The 23,540-nt window shown below is 27.5% G+C and overlaps 1 pseudogene; it reads right to left on the minus strand.

Moving 5' to 3' along the window:
- Nucleotides 1–10,331: 10,331 nt before the first annotated feature.
- On the minus strand, nucleotides 10,332–11,584 carry LOC130967141 (pentatricopeptide repeat-containing protein At2g15690, mitochondrial-like; annotated as a pseudogene).
- Nucleotides 11,585–23,540: the final 11,956 nt, after the last annotated feature.

Consider the following 23,540-nt stretch of genomic DNA (forward strand, 5'->3'; position numbering starts at 1 on the left):
TTATTTTTTAACCGACTTTTATATGTCCTCCAAGATGAACCTAAGGTTTTGAAAACCCACCCTTTAGCTCTTTCTCCAATGTCAAACTTTCCCTGCACCATGATGTAGTAATACTTAGTTTTTAAGATCAATAAAGAAAAAAAAAAACACCTAAGTTAAAAGAAGTAAAAGTGTAATACAATGGTAGCTTCCCACAAATCTTCCCAATTATCTTTAAGTCCATGTCAACTTGTGTATGTCAATGGAGCAAGATGTGCATTTCTAACCAAAGTCCCTAAATGACTGCTTAACTTGGCTCGATTGCAACCAATTGGTTGACCATACTTATTTAATCTTATTGGCAGCCGATCCTCATAGCTTAAACCATGAGTTTTAAGGCACTTTGTCGGACCCCTTTTTCTTTTGGTTGCTAGTCCTGTTATGAAAATAAAGAAATAAAAGACAATAATGCAAAAAATAATATACATTGATTATAAGTATTAAACTAAACATAAAACATAATTACTTACTATCATCATCATTAGTTTGGGGTGATGTTAAAACTGGTCCAGTTATCAAGTATTAAAAGCAAAAGTCATTTGAAAGGAAATAGATTAACCGTGACAAAAGTAAAAAATTTATCTCAATTTCCTAACTTGTTTGTTTGTGTTTTTTTTTATAAAAAAAAGAATTGGGCAACAGTATTAAGGTATTATCAAATTCAAGAATAAAATACACATACACAAGCAAGAAATTAAAAATAGTATTATTTTATTTCTTTCAAATCACATGAAATAAAGGCACACTTACTGTCATCATTAGCATATGGTACTAAAGGTGTTTGAGAAGGGCTTGATGCAGTATCCTCTAACTCACCAATGATATTAACCATAGAACCACCTTTCAATTCTCTACTTTTCTTCACCGTTGATATTAATCGGGATTGACGAGGACCTAATCCAATTTGCTCTTCTTGTTCATAGATAATATCTCTCATTGAGATGCTTGACCTTAAAGTTTTCTCTTTCTTGTTTCCCATAACACTATAACAATTATAGAAAGTGCATAAGATAAAATCTCAAGGCCAAGGCTCAAATAATTCACCCTTTACACCTTTCCTGTTCAAATAATTCACAACACACTGTTACATTTATACTTTAAATCATTGTAATTGAAAGACAACGCAGATATACAATAATTCATTATTCCAACTTTGATATATATGTTCCCTTCAACTTTTTCTATTGACACACCTTGTTTAAATATTTTCCCCTGTTTTAGATTTGAGGATCTTTGACGAGCGGGACAAAGATATACAATGCATATAAAACTGGCTATGATTGTTCCAAAATGATTTATCAGACATTGAGACACTACTGAGTGTGTGTGTGGCATTACACACAAGTACTTAGTTATTTTTATTTCTCTGCAAACCAATACATTGAAAGAAAGATGTACTTATCAGAAGCATTAAACTTTTACCTATTCAAACAGAAATTCAAGGCGACAGATGGAAGCGAGCAGAGGAGCACACACAGAGATGAGCATATGAGCCGGCTAGAGGCGAGTACAGACCGTCAAGAGTGAGAGGCGAGCACCGGCAAGAGAGAGGTGAGCATAGACTGGCCAGAGTCAGAGGTTGAGAGCTTTGTGACTGACCGAGAGTGTGAGCGCATTAACTATTAACTAATAGTATAAAAAATATAGAAATGTCACTCTCTTAATATTGACAGTAGCAAATTTCACTTTTTATGTATACATGCATTCCACTCTTGAACAAGAAACAAGAACAAATTAAATGAAAATAAAGAATATAACAATGAACGAAAGAAATAAAGAAATTGAGTTAAAAAATTTCATGAGGATCTAAAAGTTGAGTTAAAGAATTTCATGACCAAACCAGTAACCATAGTCATGGAAAGGTGGAAATAATAATTTGCGCATCTATAAGGTAGAACGCTGAACTATAAACATTTGAAGGCCCTGAAATCACGTGGATTCACCCAATGGGAGAGCCCTTTTGACATCATTGACCTTTCTTATATTATCCGCACTCTAATCAAACATATAATTATACTTTTTCGTTTTTCTAATGGAACTCACAAATTATTATTCTTTTATATTCTCTACACCTATCATACAGAGACATAGTCAACTTGTTACCTTGAAAGCAGAAAAGCGAAACGAAAACCGTTGAGCCATGGCATAATTAAATAATTAATTCTGCCAAGAAGGGATTTTTGCAAGAAAATAGGAAGCTTGTTATATAACATAGAAGTATGTGGATAGAGAATTCCTCCAAGGAATTTAAGGGAACTTGTTGGATTAGAAGTGTCACTTATATTTAACATTCATACACATGAATTGAAAAGGGATCTGAAAGGATCACATAAAAAAATGAACTAGAGAGAGATTCAAAAGTAAAATATGATAAAGCTCATTCTTAAGCAAACAGTTTCCTTCTATTACTCATTGAGTTCATTGTGATCAAAATTAAAAAAATCCTATCAAGTAAAAGAAATAAATCAATAAACGCGAGAAACATGCTTTAACTTTGTTGCATTCACTAAGCCCGAATGATCCTCATATCACAGGCTTTATAAATTATACAAAATCTAAATGGGATTTGCATTGTATTTGTACCGTGTTATGTGAGACTGCATTTGGGACCTTGGAATCAATCCGTTTAGAAATTAGATCACAATCCATTTAGTCCCTAAGAAATCAAAATGGCTTACATAGTCTTTGATAATTGAAAATGTTATTCATATGAGCCCATTCATGAGTCCCTATAAAGCATTAATATCTCCAATTTTATTAATTTCCATTCATTGAGTTCATATACTATTGGATCGTTAAGAAGTATTGTTAGACGTCAACCTTAATTAGTAAATTTGGTATAACTAATTTACTACCCGCTTAATATTGATACCATTTACAAATTAATATTTCTATCAAATCTTACAGATGGTATTTGTGATTGGTCTACTATCATATAAATTTTATCTATATAATATGTAACTTAGTTCAACATAATATTTTGTTTTAAAATTAAATTTGCTAATGTATATACTTAGATTTTGCATTAAAGATTGAATAAGACCTTCTCTCTATGGTTAAAATCTCAAATAGTAAAACTGAATATTAAGAAGTGATTGTTCAAATCACATAAGTTTTGTGATTATATAAAGTATGAGATTCCCAAAAACTCACAAATATTATATTGGGAATAAAGATTTACTGTTGCAGAAAATTTTCTTACAAAATACAAAAATACTTTGTTAAACTATAAGGTTGAAACAAGTATATTTATCAAATCACATTTCAATGAGGCATACATAAAATTACAAGTGAGTATATCTTGTAAATGTCCTGACTTGTTTCGAAATTAAATGTATTAAAATTATTGATATATAACAACATGCTCATGCATTTAGTTTTTATTTCTCTTAGTAACATTAAGTTAATTTAACATCAATCATTAAGTTACGACTGTCAAAAGATTCTCACTATGTGTAATAAAAAAAAGTCAAAACAAAAAAAAGATTAAAAAAGATACTTATTTGACAAATATACTTTAAGCATATGGATTTAAAAAGTAATAAGAACAATGATAACGAGGATAAAGAAATTGCATATGACATATTTTAGAAGAAATAATATAAATAAAGGATTCAGTTATTTGTTTTGTAAGAACTCAAAACACTAGAAGAGAGATTGTGTTAAATATCACGTTTAGTGTATAAAAATGAACACATCTCTAATTTATTTTGATTGAAAAATTTATTTAGTTTTAATGTTGAGATATATTTAGTGAGTAGATTTTGACTCTTCTATTTACATAAGTTGTTTGTAAAGAATTCTATAATGTCGAAGGATGTTGTATATCATTTTGAGCAATAACAATTTAGTAGTAGTTGAGATATTAAATTTGTATTATCATTATATTATTGTTAAAGAGTTATTTGAATTTGAAAGAAAATATAGTATATATATTTTTTAATAATTTAGTTCTGATTTCTATTTTGACAAATTCAGTTATTCTTGTTCAACTCAAAATAAGTAAATTATATTTTTATTTACAATATATTTTGATATGATTTTTTTTTCTCTTGAAATAATTCTAAATTTACTTCAATTAGTATTTTTTAATAATATTTTAATTTTATCTCATCTAAGTGAAGTATGACTATTCATACTTTGTTAATAGAATTATCGTGGAAAAGAGGATTGAAAATTATTGTAGAATTATCGTGGAAAGGAGGATTGAAAATTATTGTAATTAAGATTTTTTTTTTATAAAGTTTCAAATTTTGCATAATCATATTTCTTTTTTGGGTATTTATTTTCTTTGTGATCTCACAATTAAAATACTCTTGGGAGATAGACAGTTAGTCGTTCTTTGAAAATATTGAGTTTGGGAGAAAGATAGTTAACATATTATCCTAAAGACAAATTCAACACCTCAAAAATAAATGTCATTTGGTATATCACTAACAAAAATGATTTTATTTTGTGTGGGATATCATGTACTGGTGCTATGAGTAAAAAATTTAAGTTTATAATAGACGACAATTTTTAAGTGCGTCTCATTAATTACCTGAAGGTATTAAACCATTGATATTTAAAACCAAATGAACTAAATAGATAATATAGATATATAAAGTATGTTTCGTTACAAAGTGTTTCACTCAAAAGTGAAGCATATATAAAATACAAGGAGACAATTTTTTTTTTAGATTACAAAAAAATTCTCTTAGGACTATAACAACATTGATGGTATATTAAATTTTGAGCTACAATAGATGGATATAAGAAATTGTTTTTCAATAGCAATGTTGATGAGATAATTGATATGCTATATTAGAGAATTGTGTCATAAGATGCAATAACTATATGTAGTGTTACTTAAAAAATTTTATTTATGAACTCAAAAAAAAATTATTTTTAATATTTTATATTTTATCAAATTATTATCTCATATGGTCTTTTAAAAAAAATGTAGTTGATGATTGTATATCAATTCAGTGAAAATAAGTATATTTTTACTATTTTTATTGTATGTTAATGGCATGTAAAATTGTAAATAAAGTTATATATTAAACTCAAAGGGACATAAGTATAGTCTTATTAGACGTCTCAAGCAAGTTATAAAGTTAAAAAATGCATAAGGTTTTATTGTATGTGTACCTTATTGGTATTTTTGGCAAAAATTTGAATAAGTTAAGAATGGATCACCAAATTGTATCAAAACAAGTTTTAACAAAATATTACATGTTCACATATATGAAGTCAAAAAATAATATTAGAGATCATCTAGTACAGATTCTGATTTTGTTAAATATCAAAGTAATTTTGATCCACTACAGTTATATTCGTATGCTCATTGGAAGGGTTCTTTAGAAAGGTATTAAGAGAACATTTGTTACTCTTTCTATTAAATCACTTGAATATAAAATACTTTTTGAAAGCATTCAATTATATAACTATAAACACTTATCACAAATTATGGATATATATTTAAAAGACTACTTAAGTTATTTTGTGATAATAATGTATGGGTAGTTTGCTATTTTAAATTATTATTAAACAAGAGAGTTTAGAGTGTTTAAGTGTCTAATGAGTAAATTAACACAAACTCTATAAATACATGCATATGGATACTATTTATATGGATGTTATATCATTTTATGATATTTTATTTCAATGAGAGTGTGCATTTGGATGCTATGATTAGACAAATTTATAAATATCGATATTTTTGCAGAAATAAAGTATTTTGTTTTATTTTCACTCAGATTCATGATCTCATAAAGTTTATTAAAGTCGAACTAGTTGAAAATAGACATACATGAGATTATTTTCGCATTTAATTTCTAAATTTTCTCATTCAAATTTGATCTATGTCATTGAGTATATTAGTATAGTGATTATCGTGGTTTTGTCGCGATACTAATGTGATAAAATCTGCGGTAATTTCATAACTGATATATATGAGATGGACCAAATTGTTAAAATAATATAATTAGGAAAATAGCATTTAGATGCGCACATAAAGTTTATAAGATGTGATTATCTCAAGAAAATATGTGTATAATTCAAGTGGGAGATTGTTAGATAATTATTATTTTCTAATTTATTTATAGACAATACATATATTAATTATAATCGCAAATTAAACTATTTCATATTAAATGACTTATATAATAGTGATCTCAATTATTGTCATAAATGTTGGATTGAATAAGTCATTATTACTTTTAATTTGGAATTAAATGAAATAAAACCAGAGATACTATTTTATTTGGTCTTTAGGGTTTAATGAGTGTCACACTCAAATATAAATAATAATTAAAGTTGTCTTCGCAGATTTTTTCCGTCAGAGGAGTTGTGATTCAACTCTATTAAAGATACAGAAGACTTTGGTTGAGGAAGATCAAAGAATCAAACTCTCTTTATTATACTCATGAAATTCAGATGTGCTGCCGTATTCAAGTATTTTGTTTTTTATTATTTAACATGGATGGTCTTGGAGTTAAAAAAGTCTTAAAATTTTCAACAATTAACACTTTGCTCAGTTATCATGAACACATTTTGCACACGATATTTATCGATATTTTGTCCGACACATGTTTTTTTTTATGTCTAATTATATCTTAATAAAAAATAAAAAAATTGATAAACACACTTAATTATCATCACGTGTCAGTATATCTAATTTTATTCTTAATATATATTTTAAAATAAACTTAAAAATAATATTAATTATTAAATAAAAAAATATTTTAAATATTTTATATAATTAAATAAAAATAATTAAAAATAATTAAAAAGTATATTAATAAAATATCAAAATTTTATTATAATTTATTTAAAAATTTTATTATATATATTATATATAATATTTCTATATTTAAAAAAATTTAAAATTTATATATCTACGTATTTTATATCATGTCATATTTGGTTCGTACATCATAGTTAGTAAAATTTTAAAAATGACTCAATTTAGGAAATAGAATAAAAGAAAATTTGTGGATCCTTTTATTATACATGCTATATTATAGGCATAGAAATAGATTAGATCGACACGTCATCTGTTATATTTATTTATATTTTATTGGCCAAGTTTAAGATTTGAATCTCGAGTGGTGAGTGGCGACAGAGACGATAAGACGAGGACATTAATTAGCATGCAAACACAACAAGTAAGCGTGTGTTTGGATTAGAGTTGGCCAAACTGGAGTTTGAATAAAAGTGATTTTGTAAAATTGATTTTGGATAAAAGTGAGTTTGTGCCAACATGATTTTTGTTTGGCAATTTTATACTAAAATTGATTTTGATAAAATGAAATTGTTTGGATAATATTAGTTAAAATCACTTTTAGATAGATAATTAGTTAATTACTAAAAAAATATAATATTAAATTATAATATTATTTTTTAATATATTTAATCCTTTTTTATACTTTTTTAGTATATTTTTTATATAATATTTTTTTATAAAATTTTATTTTAGTTTATTATAATTTTTTTAATAAAAATTAATATTTATTTATTAAATTAAAAATAACATATAAAATAATATATTTTAGTACTTTTTATGAGTACTCTCAGTAATTTTATTTTGTTTACTATTTTAGATTCTAATTTTTTTACTAATTATATTTTTATTATTATTTATAATTAATTTTTTATTTAATTTATCATTTTCAATAGGAACAATAATACATATTATAACAAATTAGAATAATAAACAATGAACAAAAATTATAATAATAAATTTTACAATGTCAAACAAAAAATATTCTATAATTTTATTAGTAATCTTAATATTCTTTTATTTATTATTAATTATTATTTATGATTCCATTGTTATGTATGATTAGTTTTTTATTTACTTTATCATTTTTAATAAGATCAATAATTCATATTATAATAAAATTAAAATAATAAATTTAATAAAACAACTAAAATATAAAAAAAAACTAAAAATTAAAAAAAATTTAAAATATTTGAAATGACTTGAAACAAATATGAAAACTCTTTTGGAAAACACCAATAATGAAATAAATATGAAAACTCTTTTGGAAAACACCAATAATAATAATCAAAGGTGAAGTCACGTTGAAGTGAACGCAGAAGCAACAATTTTTTGCTTCTAGTAAACGTGCTTTTAAGCTGCAAAATCACTTCTGCGTTTAGATAAAAAAGATTGCCAAACATTAAAATACAGCGTTCAAAGAACTTCAACGTACTTTTCTCCTTTCAAACGGGTTTGCCAAACACACCCTAAGTAGTGGGATGAAAAGGACACAATTTGACTATTGACACCAAACTAAACTCATCACTACCGAAAAGAGTGATCACATAAGTGGTAGACATCACTATGCCATTGTCATATAATCATAGTTTCAAAAATTTATTATATATTATTAATTTTATAATTAAAATATATCATATATCATTTTATTATTATAATAAAATTATTTTTTTAATTAAAAAATTCTTTTTTTTTTCGATTTTACTCATTTTTTTGTCATTTACTTTATTTTTTTATATATAATTATTAATGACTAATTACAAATTTAATAATTAAAATATATAATATAATTTTTTTAATTATAGTTAAAATAAAAATATAGTTATATTATTATATTATTAATTATTTAATAATTAAAATATGTCACATGATATTTTTATTAAAATTGAAATAAAATATTTTATTCTAAAATTAATAAATTTTTTTTATTTTCTTATTCACCTTTCTTTTTTTTTATTTCGCTCTATCCTTCTCACACTATATATATAACTTATATTTTATATTATTAATTTGACAAACTAAAATGTGTCATAAAATATTCTTTCATTACAATTAAAATATATTTTTTTTTAAATTAAAAAATTTCCTCCCTCCTTTTTTTATCTTTCTCTTTTTTCTTTCGTTCTTTATTTCTTTCTATCTTTCTGTGCTACAGAAAAATAAAATTAATAAAATAATATATTTCAAGTAAATTCATAAAACTATAAAAGAATACAATAAATTTATAATTAAATATAATTAAAAAATAATCATACAATATTATTCACATAAAAATATATATTATTATATGTATATTTTTTATTTAATTTTAAATTTTTATCGTTTATCTTTTTAATCGATATTTTTACTCTCTTCTTTCAAATATTTATTACATATAATTTATAGAGAATACTAATGTTGTGATTAATTAGAATCAAGATTCAAATATTTTAAAAAAAAATTATTTTTAAATTAATTTTATAACTATCAATATAAATTTTTATACTAATATCTAATTTTATATATATATATATATATATATATATATATATATATATATAAAGAAAAATATTATTTTTGATAACAAGTATGAAAAATAATTATTTTTATTTATACAATAGACTTAACATTTAATCAAATATAAAAATATATACATTAAACTCTTTCATAATGAATGTTAGAATTAATTATTAGTAAAAAATTAAACTCTTTCACATAAATATAATAACTAAAAAGTTTATTATTTAATTTTTTATTTATAAAAATTTTGTTTTTTTTAGTCGATGAAAAATTTTGTCTTCTTTAATCTTTTTATAAAAATAATTTTATTTTATAAATTTTTTGTAATATAATTTATAATGTCACAACAAAAATAATGTAATTTTAAAAAATTTTATTTTCGTAATGTTATTATAGATAAAAATATTGGTTACTAACTATAAAAAAAGTACTAATAATAAATATTGAAATGTCGATTATTATTGATTGACATCTAATAATAATGCAAGACTGAATACCCAATTTAGTTCTTGACTATAATTATAAAAGACAAAGCGAATTATGTCGAATAAAAAAAATTAATTCAAATTTTGTCCTTTAACATTGTAAAAAAAATGACAATTTTGTCATATCACGGGTTAAGAATTAAGAATAAATGACCATTTGTACCTATGAGAGATGAAAATGCTGACATTTGTACCCATGAAAGCTTGAAACTAATCTTGTACGCATAATAGATGTTGTCCGTGTGACAAAAGTGCCCTGGTTTGGATCTGAGCTTGGTTCGTGAGTTTTCGAACCTACGTGGCACTCCCACCCCCCTCCAATCTGAGCCAACCATTCACCATCATCATCTTCATCTTCTTCATCATCATCCCCATCCATCACTGTCTCTTCCCAACCACCATAACCTCCATCATCATCACCATCACCTCAGCACCGCCACAGCCACCTCCCTTCACCACAACCTCCGGCGACAACCCACACCGCCGCGCCCCTTTCTCTTCTTCTTCCCCTCTTCTCACCTCCGTTGAGCCCAGAAACTACAGCGCTAACTCTTCCTCTGGCCACTCAAACCCTTCAATTTCTCATCAGCCTCTTTATAAGGAACGGCACACCGATTCTCGACCACTCTATTCTTCTCCTATAGCATGTTAATTGCAAATTGTTTCTTCCTTGGAGGTGTTGGAAGCTTATCAGCAATGGCCTTTGAAGGATTTAGACATGCCAACAACTCCTCCGCACGATCCTCAAGATCTATATCTCCATGAATCTTAGCAAAATTTCGAAGAGCCTCCCAAATGTCATCTTCAGGTTGAGGCTTACTCTCAATGAACTCCTCAGCTTCATTCAACTGATCGGCATTACCCAAAATGTTAATGACCTCCATGTAATGCTCCATTGTGGGAACAATTCCATACTCCTTCATTGATTCAAAGTGCAATAATCCTTCCTCTACAGCTTCTTCCCTTGCACACGCAGCCAAAACCAATGCAAAAGTTTCACTCTCAGGCCGTATCCCTGTCTCCTTCATCTCCTGAAAAACCAACAAAGCATCATCACCAGCTCCATTTTCAGTGTATCCAATGATCATCAAGTGCCAAGAACTCATGTTTCTCTCTGGCATTCGATCAAACACCTTGCGTACAATATTCATGTTACCACATTTTCCATACATTCCAATCAACCTATTGTTCAATTCAACCTCTCCTCGAAACCTCGATCTTCTCAAGAACTCATGAACCCTTTTCCCATACTCAAGCGACCTCGTACCCTCGCACAAATTCAACATGGCGAGAAAAACACCATAATCAGCATCAGAACCTCCGTTTTCCCTGTGTCTTCCATCCCCTGCGTTTTTTTCTGAGTTCTGTTTCTTTGCTTTTAGTTCATTTTGCTTAATTTGGTTAGTTAGAAATGCATGTTAGTGGATTTAGGTTTGTTTTGATTCATGCTGGTGTTTGAAAATTTTGCTGTTTTGATGGAGAGGAGGAGCTGGCGCTGTGGTTTCTGGACTCAGTGGAGGTGAGAAGAGGGGAAGAAGAAGAGAAAGGGGCGCGGCGGTGTGGGTTGTTGCCGGAAGTTGTGGTGAAGGGAGGTGGCTGTAGTGGTGCTGAGGTGATGGTGATGAAGGTTGTGGAGGTTATGGTGATGGTGATGGTGAAGAAGATGAAGATGATGATGGTGAATGGTTGGCTTAGATTGGGGGGAGGGGGTTTGGGAGTGCCACGTAGGTTCGGAAACCCACGAACCAAGCTCAGATCTAAGCCAGGGCACTTTTGTCATACGGACAACATCTATCATGAGTACAAAATTAGTTTCAAACTTTTATGCATACAAATGTTAGCGTTTTCATTTCTTATAAGTACAAATGATCATTTATTCTAAGAATTAATAGAATTTTTTTATGTGAATCGTTAAACTGATGATCTAATCATTATTAAATTTTTCGTTGTTATTTTTAAACTGGTAAGGAATTTATTCATTTAAATTGACTTGGACCAAACGATGTATTTTTTTTTTGGACAATGAAATGCATTTGTATTTGGTACTGTTAGTACAACAATTGACACACTATGATTCGATCATAATAAAAAAATTGTCAATTGCACTATATATGACACGAGTCGAATCGAAAAAGACAGAGATCGAAATTTACTAATAATATATGGGAAAATATTTAGCTCGTAATAAATAAAGAATGTGAAACTAAATATTTAGTGACCAAAATAAAGGGAAAAATATGAGATGTCAAATTTGAAAAATAAAATCCTTCATAGTCAAGATAAGATTATATGTTGTAGTTTGTGAGAGTTTAAAAAAAAAGTTAAATTGTGAAAAAAAAAGAAGTATATCGCAATTCGTTATTGTGATCTATAAATAGAAAAAGTTTAAAAAAATTAAGAGATTTTGATCTAAATATTTCATAATTACACTAAAATTTTGCAAATTCTAAATCACATTGACATTAAGAAAAACCATAAAATAAAAGTACATGTAAATATTTGGAGTCAATTTTTAACTTTTTTTTTTCAAGTATTTTATTCTTCTAATTTATTCTTCAAGTATTTTACTTTCTTTTTCAATTTAACTTTTTCATTTATTTAAAGTTTCTATTTATTTTATATATTTTTCTTTGTTACAATTATTTACATTATTTATCATAGTTTAATATAAGTGGCATTTCATATCTTTCCTATATAAGTGATTTTTCGACACAAACACTTAGTAAATTTCGGATCGAGTTTTTTCTTTTAAGAAGAATCGTATTTGCTCATAAATTAAAATTTTGATATAAGTTTGATTCGACATCCTGTCGAAATTATCGAAAATCAAGCAGTACAGGTACAAGACCACAAAACACTCAACAATAATTAACATGTTTCATAAGTAAACAAAAGAAAAACGTTGCTAACTTCGATTTTATAACTCCACTAGTACTGTCCAAAGCTCTGTTAGTAGCAGCATTATCAACAAATTCCTCCTCGCAAAGTTAACAACTCAAAAAGAGAGAAGACCAAATGAGTGTCGAAGCTAACTCTTAAATGTTGTGAAAAAATAGGGGTTAAAATTATATTCATGTACCGAATGCAAACGCAACTTATTGTCCACAAGAACAAACATGTGAAAAAAAAGTTCTCGTAGGGTTTTCTCTCTCACGCAAAGGAAACAAAATTGAATCCTTCTCAGGGCCATCGCTGCTGTCTCAACCTAGGCTGCGGTAGTCTTCCTCCTCTCCTCTACTACTCCTCTTCCCCCCTAAAACCTCTTTCCATTTCTCTTCCTTTACCCTCTCTTTTTCTCTTCATTCCTAACATTTCATATCTCTCTTCTCAGTGTCTCCCTCTCACTCCCACTAGCACATTTTCTTCACCTCTCTTTTTTCTCTTTTCACCGGCCACAACCCTCCACTACTCCTCTCTTGTTGTCACCCGCCTTCTCTTTTTTCTTTTGCAACCCTCTCTTTCTGTTTTTTCCTGTTTACTTTGTTATTTCTTTATTGCTTGTTCATTTTTTTTTATATATTTAAAGATCTAAATATGAGATCTAGATCTAGATCTAAAATAATCACTTTGTAGTTATTTTCTCCTCTCTGTAGTGTTTTGGTCCTCTTTATGGATATTTTAGTTACGGTATTAGAGATCTGGGATGAAGATTTAACAAGAAAAACTTTTGGTTCACGAAAATATTTTAGATTTGGGAGACCTTTAGATCTATTCGAAGGAGAGATGATATTTTTTTGTATTGTAACTTTTTTTGTGTAGAATTAAAAATAAAAGAAATTGTGATTTATCTCTGTTTCTACTTTAGAAGATTCTTTATAACTGAACTCTATGCTTACTCTCAGACGATAGTTCAATATAAAATTTATTTTTTTATTTAATTTCAAATCTAATGTATTTCACAATTTATAAGTGTCATTTGGCTATTTCGTTAAATAAATTTTTTTTTTTGAAAAAAAAATTTATTATTCACAAGAAAATATAATGTCATTTGATCTTTGTCTACAAAAATAAATAAGTCCTTGTCATTTTGAGAATGGTAACTAAATATTTAATAATCAAATTACTAATTTAATGATCCACCTAAATAAATTCTGTTAGTTTTTAATATGTAATATGATGAAAGAGTTATATTGTCTATAATTTTAAAAGATAGAACTTGAATTAATTTTTTTTGTTCAGAAAATTATTTTATCCTTCGTAATAACGGTCAAGGACCAAATTCCTCTCATAATGTAATATGCATAAAACATCTTTAGTCTTACCCTAACAAACCAAATTTCAAAAGCGTTTATAATTGGCAAATAAGTTCCAAAAGTTCTGACAAGGTTACAACTTACAATGCAAGAACAAATTTTCATGTTATAAAAAGTAGTGCAGGAAAAGAGTGCATTAGTTGCGATTTTCTATTTTTCTATTGAATTAGTGATCAAAATTATTCTTAAAAATAAATATTATTTGTATCTATAAATTTTATAAATATTGATAAAAATATTTATTAAATAAAAAAATTAATGTTAGATCCATAAAAAATAAATTGTGTAACAATAGTACTTAAATTTTAATTTTTTGTTGATTTTTACTTTTTTTTCAAATTTTAAATTTTTACATTTTTGATCACCACTATCAGCACCTTCCTTAATTACCATTGCTTCCCTTTTTTTTTTTAATTGCCACCACTCACCCTAAAAAAACTTCCATCAATCATAAAATGAATTATTGGAACAAATCTTAGAACCGATCCTGATCCGTAGAACCAGACAAGCACTGAATGAAATTAATACCTACATTTAATGCGGCAATTCTCGCATTAGAATTCGTAGTCGGAGAGATCAAGCACTAAAGAAATAATCCGTGAAGATGCCTAATGTGAGGCGTAAATGATTCCCCGATGTACTGCGACAACTGCGCAAAGATGAGGAACACGGATTCTTGAAGCTTTGGAGAATCGAAAAAGAATGCACTGTAACATAAACGGAAGGAGTTCAGGCCAGGCGTTATCAGGGTAGATCCCAGAGGCGAGCTCAAAGATGATGTCGCAGAACTTCTTGGAGATGGATTTAATATTCGGTCTGGATAGAAGAGAGGAGGAGGGACTTGAGAGAAAACTAAGTGTGAGGGGAGAAGTGTGGCCAGAGGTATGAGTCGTGGCTTAGTCTCGCAGTTTATGCACGGACTTAGCTTTTCATAAATCGTGGTAGAGGTTTTAAGATTTATGTGTAATTGATGCCCTTTCATAAATCGTGGAATCATAAACTATGGCAGGGATTATATGATTTATGTGTAAATATGCATTTTCGTAAATTGTGGTAGGAGTTCTATGATTTATATATAAATATGTAAACTGTTGTAAGGTTTTACGATTTATATAGAATCAAAATATGACACATATGTAATCAGTTTAGAATTGAATGATTACATTTACGTAAATATAAACTCTAATTATTTTATTTAAGTAAATTATCCTAAATTTTATATATTTTTATCAAAATATTTTCAATTAATAATTCTATATATTATTACGCATGTTAATAATGCTTCATATATTATAAGTTTTAGAAAATAAATTTTTTTAAGTTTTAATTGATGTTATAAATATAATTTTTTATTATATACTCTTTAGATAAAATCAATAAAAAAATGTGATTTTTTTTGTATATATTAATTACAATATTAATTAAAAGAAAAAATCTAAACTTGTTCAGTCTTTTTTTTTTTTTGGAAAATGAAGGGGTCAAGGACAAAAAACAAGAAACAAAAACTAGTTTCGTCTGAATCTAAAAGTAAAAGTGTCAAAATGATTTCATGCTAAAGCTTGCACAATATCTAGAAGGAGATAGTCGAACAAATAAAGACTAAATAGGAGGTGCTGTTTTTTTAGTAAGAAAATCACAAATACTATTTACTTCACGTAAGGTATGGTACCAATAAATGATCTGCGACTTTTTTTTATCAGATTTTTAATGTCAATTAGAAGAGATTTACATAGGTAAATTACGGAAATGTTTAGTAACTAAAGAAAATCAGTTAAAAACAACTATAATTTATTTAGTATTCATTAATTGTTATGATAATTAATGTTAAATAAGGTAAATTTTGGCTGTTTTTTTTTTGTCTACCTAACATTACTCAATGAATTACGGGATACAGCAATATTTGGTAACCAAAGAAAATAAACCAAAAACAGCCATAACTTACTTTATTTAGTATTTATTAATTATTACGACAATTAATAAATGCTAATAAGACAAATTTTGGCTATTTTTTTGTCTACCTAATATTACCCATACATGTTGTTTGAAAGTCTTTTATAATATTTTAAAATTTTGCATATAAAATTGAGTAACTCTTCGAATTACAAGAGAACTTAGTCATATATTTTTTGAAATAATTTTAAAAAATTTCATCACAAATAACACTATTAAAATGGGATAAAAAAATCGTTAACATTCATTTTGGTAATACTCTCTAAAAGAAAAATCTGACAAATTAACTAAATTTTCTCTCTTAAAAATTTATTAGAAATAATATTATTTATTTAAAAAAGTGTAGGATTAGCACTTTTATTAAAATTGGCCAATATTTAACTAATAAAAAAAATTCGTACTATTAGATATAATTTTATACCATTAAAAATATTAATAATAACTAATTAATAATTATAAATTATAAAATCTACTAGTCTCTACCACTCTTCTATTTATTATAATATTTAAAATTTCAGTTCTACAAATTTTAGTCGACTCAGAAGTTATAGCTGAGAGAATACTCTTTCCTTCAGCAATTAAAGGTTCTCATTGATTTCTCTATGTTTATGGGATGAAAAGTTATAATTTCTATGTCTTTGATTCTTTGCACATTAATTATATGACCTGTCCTTGCCAACTTATCCCACCAATGAACAAACCAATTTTAAAATTTGAAAATTTGTAACTATAATTGTTTCTTAGTATTACTTTTACACTAATTCTTGCAATTTTTCATCCTGCCACGTGACCAATCATGCAAGAGATTATATATTATTTACCGGCTTATTAGTTTTATCAATTTATCACAAAAGCTAAGGAAAATACTTTTAAGATGAATAATTGAGTTTGATTACTAGAATGCAGTAGTTTGATTATTGGAAATGTGAAAATCAAATGCAATTTCGATATGCTATTAATTAGCTATATTATTGATTTTAGGTAATGTGCAATTTGATGATGAAGTTTTCAGCGCTCATCAAATAATCTCTGATTTTTTTAAACGGTATTATTAAGGAACTAATTAAAAGTGAAGTAAATTCTAGTTAATTAATTAAAAAAATAGGTATGTTATAAAAAAATTACTATTCTAATTTTTTAAAATTTAAAATTAAAAAAAATTAGCTTAGTTAACTTATATTATAGTTAATCTTCTGTTTTTTTTAAATGACTAAATTAATTTCTTATAAATGGTGAATCTTGTCTTTAATTCAACTGCTGAATTTACAAGTGCTGGCATAAAAGATGAAACCCCCACATGTTTCAATTGGTCATGAAACCTCCACGTTAACTTTGGTTGGTTCAACCCCTAAAATATCTCAAACTACAATTTAAGATAAGAGTTGTATTCCTGATATATAAATTACCACCTTTTACTCTCTCCTTTTCGGTGAAACTTGAAAGTATTAAAGGAGTAATAATTAAGTCTATGATTTATTTTGAAAAAGTCAGCAATTTTATTAAATTCTAGTCAGCATGTAATCAGTAAATAAAAATGAGTCATTGAATAAAATTTTACATTAATCTCATACCATTAAAATCATCATTAATAACTATTTGATGGCTACAAATAACAAAAATAAGAAAAATGAATTATTGATGAAATCTCACACCAATCTCATACCATTAAAATCATCATTAATGATCATTTGATGATTACAAATCACAAAAATTACTATTCTTGGCACTCCTCATTTATTTTTTATGGCGATGATGAATTCATACTATCATTGGTTAATAAGAGAAAAATTATCAAGTTGTTATTGAATTTGATAACACAAATGATCTAACAATTAAGTTTATGATGAACAATGGTTAAAGTTATTCATCATCATATGTAGTTTAGGAATCAAATTAAACAAATTAATTCAAAATCAGCTGCAGAGAGGATAAATTTAATATTTAATAACTTAGCTTAATTAGTTATTTGTACACTTTTTAAAATTCAAATCTTGTATTTTCCTTTTCAATTCCTATACTTTGTTTGAACTATTAGCATGTAGCATTTAGAGAAAAAAAAAGACAAAGGTAGGACATATATTATTCTTGGGCAAATAAATTTTTTAAATTAGAAAAGTTTACTTGTTGATGTCAAATGTAAATTTTAACTATTATTACGTCTATACAATATATAATGATAATATTAAAAAAATAATTTATTTTTTTAAAATATTCTTTAATTTATTATATCTAATTTAGAAAAAAATATTATATCAAATACTTGAATTCAAAACCTTTAAATTATAAACAACTCATCATCTTAACTAATTTTATTTTTATTATTTTTACATATATTTAATAAATAAAAAGATAAATCAATAGACACATTTATTAATACACTAGTAGTAATAAAGTAAGTCATAATATTGGTCTAAGCATAAGGATGACACTATAAGATAGTGAAGACGAAGACAACATCCACTTTATTTCTTGAGTAAAATCCAATTCAATTTTCTCAAAGGTTAAGTGGAGAAGAATTATTATTCTCCGAAGTGATATCATAAAAAAAAAGTAATTACAGCCTAAAAATCTTTTAAAATAAAAAATAATATAGCAATAAAGAAAAAAGAAAAAAGAAAAAAGAATGGTGATATTATTATATTGATGACAGTAAAAGAGATAATGATAAAGACAATAATAATAATAAAAGTATGTTTGCATATTGAAATAATATATAAAAATAGAAATTAGGACAAATTACTTAATTAAACTAGTTCAAATATCAAAATTATTAGAATACAATTTTTATAAATTGCACACGCAAATGCAACATTTATATTTTTATAAAAACTGCAAAAGGTTATGGTGGATTCAAGATTGAACGTAAATTGGGTGTAGCGGTTTATGTTGGAATACGTGTGGTCAAAAACTGTTACAGGGTGTAGCAATTTTTGAGGAAACTGAACCATAAAAAAATCGTGAGAGGTTATAGCGGTTTCTTCTCAATTTTGTGGTTTTAGAAATTGTGTGACCTTGCAGCGATTTTTTTATATAGTTAATGTCTATAAATACTCAGTATGAGGCAATGGTGAAGTAGTATAGTGTCATTTTCACAAATGCAGAGTGAAAAGTTTTTTAGCTCTAGTACATCACTATGAAAAAATTCAAAAAAACAAAAGGCACGGTGTGAAGTTTACTGATAGAGAACCAGTGAGTATTTTTATCCGGTCATCAAATACGTTGTTAGAGCTAAAAATCACTATATTACAAAAGGTGGGTGTGTGTGGGACAAAGTGGGAGAAGAAGTTGTTCTACCCCGTCTGATTCCGGATATTGCAGGTGAAGGTGAACCAGATCGGGTTGAAAATGCGAAGAGAGGATGATTCGGACGAAGAACTTGTTGACATTGTTGGGGACAATGATGAGGATACCCAAACTAACCCGTTGACACATCAAGGGCCGTCAAGTTTCAGCACACAGTAACATCCTCCACACTTCTCAACCCTAAATTTGGAAGACATCAGCCAACAACTAGACATAGATCCTACTGTTAGGAGTCAAGGATTGCATGAGAAAAATGCTACTATGGAATTTTAGATTGGCCAATCTTTCCAAAGTAAGGAGGGAGTTGTGTTGAGTGTAAAGGATTATAGCTTTCGTCGTGGAGTTGAGTATAGGGTGATAGAGTCAGATCATCTTAAGTACCATGGAAGATGCAAATAGTTCGGTAAAGATTGCACGTGGTTGATTCGCATCACACTTCGGCAACGAAAGAGTACCTAGGAGGTTAGAAGGTACAACGGACCTCACACTTGCTTGGCTACCTCGATTTCAAGCGATCACCGACAGCTTGATTATCATTTCATTTATGCGAGAATATTTTCGTTGGTTAGGGCCGATGCAAATATTACGATAAAGGTGTTTTAGGAAGCTACCGAAGCAACCTATGGATTCAGGACTAGTTACAAGAAGGTTTGGATGGCAAAATATAAGGCAGTAATACAGATCTACGGAGATTTGGAAGAGTCCTATGTCATGTTGTCCCATTACATTCTGGGTGTGCAGTCCACCATGGAGGGAACCGTTGTGCTGTTGAAGACTTCTCCGATTAGAGTTGGTAAATCTACCGTGTACTTTCATCATTTTTTCTGGACATTTCCTCCTTGTATTGAGTCATTTCGACATTGCAAGCCACTGATGATCAGTATCGACGGTACTCATTTGTATGGCAAGTATGGTGATACTTCGCTTCTGGCTATTGCGCAGATGAAAACTCGAATATCTTGCCCATTTCTTTTGCACTCGTATATGCGTACAGTATCCTAAATCGCATTAGCTGGTAGCACCTTAAACCTCTCATGGAACTATGTGAAGTGGGCTGTGAACTGCTTGACCTTATCCGGCGGCAGCAGCTTGTCGAATAACTCTTAAAACCACTCCCAAGCCGGTCTGCCATCCTCCATAAATTGATCGATGTCTGTGAGGCACCCAATAACAGCCTTCCCTTCAACGGGCAACCCCAGCTGATTTGCCACATCTTGCAGCGTGACGGTGCACTCTTCGAACAACATATGAAAAGTGTACGTCTCAGGACGCCACCTCTTAATGAATGCGCTGACCAGAGGCTCATCCAACAAGAACCAACGCATGTCCAGCGTAGTCAAGTGGTACAAACCAGCTATCTCCAAATAAGGTATGATCCTTTTATAAAAAGGCATATTCTGTTGCCTTCAAACACTATAAATACACCTACTTGGCTGCATGATGTGAGAAAAATAACCACATCCTAATTAAATTTTAATACTTACAAGTCTAAACCATAATTTATAATCCGATACAAACGCTACGAGTGTCTTATGTATCCAATCTTAACTAAAATTTTAAATATAGTTCTCTTAACATTATTTTTAAGTCTAATTTTATTAAAATAGAGAAATATGTATGACCTTTTACATATAAAAATATAAAACAAATGTTAATATACTTTAGAACAAGTAAAAAAATTTTCAACTTTTAAATTTATAAGTCCTAAATTTTAAAATTTACAGTTTAAAATTTAAATCTTAAATTTCAAATACTAAACTACAAACCTTCTACATTTAAAATTTTAAATTCTTAATTTTAAATTTTAAATCTTAAATTTCAAATATTAAACTATAAACCTTAAATTTTGTATTCTAATTCCTATATCCTAAATACACATTTTATGTTATAAACTTTAATACTTGAAAGAAAACAAACTTAAGTATTCATTGATGCCGCAGGCAATGTGAGCAACACCGTTGAGCCGGTACAAACTGCTTTCGTCTGTCATGGTCCCACTTGAAAATGGCTCCTCTAGAAATCCCAAATGGCCAAATCCTCTCCAAGCCTCCTCTTCCTCTCAATCCACAATTCTCTCTCTTTAAACCAAATTCCCTCTCTAACTTTTGGTTTGTATTTCAAATAAAGAATCTGCTATTGTCTAAAGCGATTTTATAAGCACATGTAAACTGCGACACCCACTTGCAGTTTGTACAACAACGCATTTTTCAAGAAATCATTAGTCTCTTGCGATTTCTTCAGGTTCAGATTCTTTCAGAATACATCCTGTAATGGTTTCTGACCACACGCATTTCAACGTAAACTGCTACACCCTGTAGCAATTTACGTTCAACCCCCCAAACCACTATAGCCTCTCGCAATTTCTATAGTTATATAAATGTTACCTTTGCGTCTGCATTATTAAAAAGTTGTATTCTGGTAATTATGATTTTCAAACAATTTAAATAAGTAACTTGTCCTAGAAGTTATGATGATGATGATGAGAAATTTGGTGATAATGATGGTTGCAATTGATTTTATACTTAAAATTTTTTTGTGAAATTTTAAAATCCGCGTAAATTACGAATAAAATTTTATAAAACTAATATTTATTATTATTTAAAAAGTTTTTTAATAAAGAGTAAAGTATCGTTTTTGTCCCCAACGTTTGGGGTAAATCTCAAAGTTGTCCCTAACGTTTAAATCGTCCTATTTAAGTCCCTAATATTTCAAAATTGACTCAATGTTGTCCTGCCGTTAGAGATCCGTTAACAGAATTGATGGCGGGACAAAATTGAGACAATTTTGAAACGTTAGGGACTTAAATAGGACGAAAACGTTGGGGACAAAAACGATACATAAAAATAAATTTTAATTTAATTTTATCTTTCAATAATATTAATTTTTTACTGTACATAGTATTCAATTATTTTTTAATTACATCTAAATAAATTACACTTAATCACATTACTTTCATTTTAAATAAATTTATTTTTTTATAATTTTAATGAATTTTGATACATTAGAGACAAAAGGTAGAATGACTAGTATATAAACTTGCGAAAAAGAAAAAAATAATATATATGTACAATAAAATATAAATTATACCTTTTGTCTCTAATGTATCAAAATTCATTAAAATTATAAAAAAATAAATTTATTTAAAATGAAAGTAATGTGATTAAGTGTAATTTACCTAGATGTAATTAAAAAATAATTGAATACTATGTATAGTAAAAAATTGATATTATTAAAAGATAAAATTAAAATTTATTTTTATGTATCGTTTTTGTCCCCAACGTTTTCATCTTATTTAAGTCCCTAAAGTTTCAAAATCGTCTCAATTTTGTTCCGCCGTCAATTATGTTAACAGATCCTTAATGACAGGACAATTTTGAGTCAATTTTGAAACGTTATGAATTTAAATAGGACGATTGAAATGTTAGGGACAATTTTAGAACTTATCCCAAACGTTAAGGACAAAAAGATACTTTACTCATAAAAAATTTATATGATTTTAAATTAATATTGTTAGGGTCAAAGTATTTTTTTCACAAAAATTGCTGAAAAAAATAGAAAGCAACCGTATTACGTCTTTCTTCTTATATCTCATACTTTGAATTTTTTTTTTCATTTTCATCATTTTTTCATGACAGAAAAGTATTTTTTATATCCATTTTTACAAAATAACCGTGTTTAAGAATTTTCATTATCATCCTAGTCTAAGAAAAATACTTAATTGATACGAAAATAAAGTTTAACAAGATGACTAGTTGTTTGATAAAATAGATAAAGAAAAAACATGATATATAAACAAGTTCACAACTTTATGAATGACATTAGAGATAAGTTTGGTATTACTACTTGAAAAAAATACGTTTATTTATAAAAAAAATAAATAGAAGTTGATATTCCATTTTGCTGTTTAGTAAACCAAAACATTTTGAGTGGTTTTTATTTTTCATTTTTTTAACTTTTAGAGATTCTTTAGGGATTTTTTAGAATCCTCTATGAAATAGAGCTTTTCTAATATAATATTTTACTAATAAAATATTATCTACACACATAAAGTTAAAAAAAATAATATATATATATATATATATATATATATATTTACAATGTATTAATATTTTTTTCTTGAGAGCAATTTTTACTTTATTTTATTAAACCAAATTATTATAGCTTTTGAAGAGCCGTGTCTATAAAATCGAGAGTTCAATAAATTTAAAAAAATCACAATATCTAATTTATCATTTCCAGTGTTGATTG

This window comes from Arachis stenosperma, chromosome 3 (assembly GCF_014773155.1).
Source record: "Arachis stenosperma cultivar V10309 chromosome 3, arast.V10309.gnm1.PFL2, whole genome shotgun sequence".
Lineage (NCBI taxonomy): Eukaryota > Viridiplantae > Streptophyta > Magnoliopsida > Fabales > Fabaceae > Arachis > Arachis stenosperma.